Genomic DNA, 5,917 nt, shown 5'->3' on the forward strand with positions numbered 1-5,917 from the left:
GTAATGAACTCTCCATCTTCCAAATCTTTGTAAGTGGGGTTTGTTGTTCAAGGATCTTCAAATAAAAAGGAAAGTTTTCTTATCAAAAATAAATAAGCGAAGAGTTTGTACTAAAAACGAGTTTGAGAAGATCTTTGAGATCGAAATACTTTGAGTAAATAAGAAAACAGTTGAAGATAATGTAAAATAGAATAAAATAACGTAAAAGCTTAATGAAATTGCAAATAAAAGTAAAGACACCAGAATTTTGTTGACGAGGAAAAACCCTTGATCCAGTTAAGTGATCTTAGGTAAAAAAACCCCAGGAGGATGCAATCGACCCTTCCTATGTTCTTTTATTATTTTCGTTGATTACAATACAATAAATGAGTAAGTGATTTGATCGAAGTTATGAAAATAAAGCAGTGTAAGTGTGTGTGAATACAAGTGTGAGTACTGAATGCTAAGTGCCTAGACTTCAATCAATCACTCGATATTTATAATGTAAAAAGCTAACTAACTATCCGAAATATCCGGGATCTTCCTGTTGGGTTATATAACGATTATCAAATCAAATCACAAAGCACGATTAACCAAGAGAGAAAAAACGCGTACCTTAAATTGGAGAGAATAAAGTAAGAAACTTTATAATAAGGTTTAAAATTAAACCTTTATACGATCGCACACACAACGTTAAAATGTTAGAATGTAGGTATGCTAGTACTTGATCACGAACCGAACAACCATTTGTCTATCTTCCTTATATTGAAATTCATGATCATGAAAACACATGAACTTCAAAACCCTATCAACTTGAAAACCCCATAATCCGTAAACCAAATTGTTGCCTAACAAATCATCCTTTGTAATTAATGCCAACAATTAAATATGAAGTTCCATGTGGTTTTTATGAATGGCACAAAGGGTTTCGGTCGAACCAAAAATAAAGGAAGAAAAGAGAGGATTACTTATATGAATGAATAAACCCTATAGAATTAACCCACTATATTTAGGGAATTAATTAGGGTTTAATTGCTTAGTGACCAAGTTAATCAAGGCCCCAAAAACCCTTTCAAAACCGGCCCCCTTAATTAGGAAACTTCTAGAATCTCCTAATTACAAATCAAGTCGTCCTTTAACTAACGTCGTTAACTAGTAACCGTTAGTTTTTCATGATCTAATTAATCAATAAATTACATTTAATATATTAATTAATTATAGTTACATTCGTGTTGAACGTGTGACCCCCTAGGCTTAAATACTTTTCGGACATACATTCATTTTACGTGATCATATACTAACAGCTCCCACTTGAGCTCGTAATGAATGAAGGTAATAACATTGGTTAGCGTCTAGCAACACGCCAATGCTCCCGAAAAAATTTAAGTATAGTTTCTTAAAGTATATTTAAATGGTCAAGGCATTTATTATCCCTTTGTTCAGATACCTTGTTAAATATGAATATGGATCGAGGTCATTTCATAATTTAACGATTATGTTTTTCATTCAATAACTAATTAATGATTACCAAATATAATCGAGAACCATATGGATTTATTTGGGCACGGCGATGCAAACATCTTAATTAGTCAAATGAGGGCGCCAATGGTATCATGCTTCAACTTTTAAATTGAAGGAACAAATTCTATATTGATTACACGTGTCAGTCATCATACTTCACGACGCTTTCTCAAAATAGTCCTTTATGTATCCCCTTATTCAGGTGAGTTAGAACTACATCTAGTAAGTGCGATTCATACATGCTGACCTACTTGAATATCAAGTCAAAGGATCAATAAAAGTAACCATTTACGAATTTCACTTAATGACAACGATCCATAAATTGATAATTTGTTAGTGGGGTAGTCCGATATGCATCAACTATGGATATCATGTGAGTTTGGTGGGAACCATCCATTACATATTCCAAGAATATAACCAATCACTTAGATTTGTCTTAATTTAACTATATTCCCATATAATTAATCAACAATGGACAATTTAGAACATTTGATAAATTATTAAAATATTAAATAAAATATTCAAGGATTAAACATGCAAATATAAGACACAATAAAATATTGAATGAAATCAAACATATCAAGTACTTTATTTCATTATAGAAAATATAAATTGTTTAACATCCCTTATCCAAATACCGAACAACAGATTTACATGAAATAACTAGCTAATTTAAGTCCTATGCCCTCGGCATGCTTTTCAAGCTTGGGCCTAGACAAAGCTTTTATGAAAGGATCAGCTAAGTTAAAATCTGTGTGAACTTTGAGTAAATTGATCTCCCCTAGTTCGATCCGCTCACGAACATAGTGATATCGTCTTGCATAATGTGTGAGTACACCTACACAAGATGTTAGACAAGTACAAGATATAACAAATGTATTATAATGATAACAAATATATCAAGTAACCCGACTGGCAAGTAATACTAATCTAGATAAAGACTAGTTTAGATTACGATCCAGATATGGATATGAACAAGTAAGATAAATAACAACAATTGCTTGAAACTATATAAATACTAAATAATATCAAATATTATGGCAATGAGTCGAGATGTATTTTTCCAAGTATTTTATTTATTGCAATAAACAAAATACAAAGGTTGTTGCAGAACAAAGATAATCACACTTGTGAAAATATCTAAACAACTTAGAAATACAAATGATCTAATCAACGAGGAGTTACTCGTAAGAATACTTAGAGTAAATATCACACGTTGCAATTGCCAAAGTTTCAAGCATTTTTGCAAGTGTGAGAAGTCTTATATTTATAGGCAAACATGTCTTGATGACATGGCAAATGCCGTACAAATATGGTTGGGTGCATTTATGGATTTGTTGGACAAATCCATAACATGTTTGTTTAAGGTAAAGTATGTAAGTTTCTTTGATGTGACTTGACATACTTTATTCCCAACCTTTTGCTAAAACTATCCCAATCCCAGGTATAAAGGTATTAACCGGGTAAAGGTAGTTTAAAGCCTGCAAAAAGACTTCCTCGGAATCAGTGTAAAAGTGTTGTAAATACTTTTACACTGAGCCTCTTCAGTTTCGTCTTCAGATAAGATCTTCTCTGAGCTCTGCTTCTGAAATGATCTTCTTCTTCAGTCTTCAGTCTTTGATTTCAGTCTGAACGTCTTCAGTGTTGGTTGATTCTGAAACTGAAGTGAAGTTTCAGTGAGCTTTATTCTGAATGACTTCAGAATCCAGAGCAAGCTTCATTCACTGAACATCAACTATTTTGAACAAATCATACTTAGTCGATTTTTGACCTAACAAATTCCCCCTATTTGTTCTAAAATAGCACATGCATTTTAGACTTCTACCTATACAAGTTTGTAAGTCTAAAAATGCAAGTTTTGGTTTAAGTTGTAAAATATTTCTAAGGACATCTTATAGATCATTGATGCCTTAAGAAAATTTTCTTGTTGTTTTTCTAACTTAAACTATTTCCTATCAACTTGTTGTAACTTGCAACTATATAAATGATACTGAGATGAGTTCAGTTACAAATACATGATACAATGAAAAATATTTACAAGTACAAATATTTACAATATAAACAAGACTACTTCTTAGCAGGCCTTGAGCCAGAAGGTGCATCAGTAGCCTTCCTCTTTGGTGAACCAACTTTCCTAAACAGCCTTTCTTCCATCTCCACCTTGGCCTTCATTTTTTGTTGGATCTTCAGCATCCAGGCACCAATCAGGTGAGACTTTGGCTTCCCCCTCAGAACATGTATCATTTCTCTATGCTCAGAGATCCCAAACTCATGTACAGAAACTTGCTTATGTTCTTCTTCTACCCTTCTCTCTTTACAATCAAATCAACCAACCTCAGACCATCTTCTTTAATACCTTCAACATCCAGAATCTTTGCATGATTAGACCTGTGTTTCATGTAATACTCATATTGATCTTTCTCATGCTTATTCTGAATCTGAACAATGTCTTCAGAAATTGGTATGAAGGTCGAAAGATTAGAATCACGAGCATCTTTCCTTGATGATCTTGGGCCAGTAAGCTTTGGCTTTTGGGGTGGCTTGTTCAGTTGCCTCTCAACTTTCTGAACTTCAGCCAGAATTTCCTTCTTCTTTATCTCCATCTCCTTCTTTCTGTTTTTCACCAAGTCCTCAATGGACAACTTGGAGGTGAGATGGTCTAGCTTTTGTTCAAGAGGTGAGTATTACATTCCATACTCATGCTCAGCCATTTCTCCCAGAGCTTTTTGCACTCTTGGATCATTCTTGATTTTCTGATAACGTCAATTGTCAATCCAAGAGCTGCAGCATCAAGCAAGTCAATGGTACCCATTGCCATATGTTGTGCCCTTTCCTTTTCCTTGCTTTCTCTCCACATGATGAATTGGTTGGAGACTTGCTTCTGAAGGGCCACAAGCTTCTTGCCATCAGTAGTTAAATCGGGCAATGGATAACCATGTTCATCAACATTTTTACCAACTACCAATCCAGAATCCGTAGAGCCTTTCTTCTTTGGTTCTTCAACCATCTGAGCTTTTCCTTTATCTTTCTTTGCAGGCTCAGATGGCTGTGGCTGAGATTGCTTCTTCAGATGTTCCTCCTCAAATTCAGATTGCCTTTTGGTCGCTTCAATTAATTCCTAAGAGTTGGCAAGCAGACCAATTGGCACATCACTTCCCCCTTTGGGAATCTCCGTAGGCATCTTAGCATATAAATCAATGGCCTTCTGCATGCCCTGCAGAGGTTCCCAACTCTGTTGTGTGATGCTATCAGAAATACCTTTTGACATGGTGGCAAATTGAGCTCTTAATCTGAAAGTAGAGTTCAGGGTTAGCTTCTCATGCTCCAGAACATCCTTTAACAATTTCTTATCATCTGTAGAGAGTGAGGGAGGAGGAGGAGCAACAACTTCAGGTTCTTTCTTGAGCAAGGCCAGAATTTCATCAAGTTGCTTCGACTTGCTTTGAACATTTTGGCCAAGGCTTGACACAGAGTTCTTCATTTCAGTAATTGCCTTGTCAACCTTGTCATTTGTTTCTTTGGAGAGTTCAGAAACCAACAATCTGACCTTCTTCAACTTTCTCTGCTACTGACACTGAAATCTGAGAGATGATTTCCTGAGAGAATACAGATTTCAGTGTCTAATTCACTTTCTCACCAACAGAAACACCAAGTGATTTCTCATCCAAACTTGGCTTCTTCACCAACTCAGCCACTTCTTTTTCAACTGCCAAGAATAATTGTTTCATCGTATGCACAGAGGATGTCAGATTGGCAACAATAGAATTCTGAACACCCCTCTTGGTCAGTTTGAAGGCTTCACCAATCCCCCAACTTAATCTATTGCAAGCAGAAACCAACTCATGAAGCCTCCCAGCCACCAATCCTTCATTACCAGCAATTTTTGTAAACTCGGTGCCCATAAAGACTTGGGCACCTTTCAGATCAGCCAAGGACTTGGTGTTGGCAGTTAGAAATTTGGTTAAGCCCTCAACCTGAAGAAGTAGGCTTTGGACTTCGGTGTGTGATTTCTCCAACTGAGCTTCCATACTCAACGGTGAAGGGGGTTGAATAGAAGCAGAAGCAACAAAAGGTGGGGTTCTAAGATCTGCCAGAGTTTTCTCCAATATCGTATCTGAAGGACTCTCGGATTCAGTGTTTGAGTCCAACTCTTTCTCTTGATTTTCTGGCAGATCGAAGTTTCTCCTTGGTGGAATATTGTGAATTTGGGGGTGAAGGTATTGGAGTTGTGGTTCAAATCTTGGTGAGGTGACAAAAGCAGGAGTTAAACCTTCAGGACACAAAGGGTGTTGGTGTGAAATTGGTGGTCTTTGATAAGGAGGAACAAGATAAATGATATTTTGGGGGTTGATGGGAATGTTTTGTTGGATCAAAGGAGGTGGAGGCATAGGTTGATTGACAAGGTTGAGGGGTGGCT

The sequence above is a fragment of the Erigeron canadensis genome, chromosome 7 (genome assembly GCF_010389155.1).
Source record: "Erigeron canadensis isolate Cc75 chromosome 7, C_canadensis_v1, whole genome shotgun sequence".
Classification (NCBI taxonomy): domain Eukaryota; kingdom Viridiplantae; phylum Streptophyta; class Magnoliopsida; order Asterales; family Asteraceae; genus Erigeron; species Erigeron canadensis.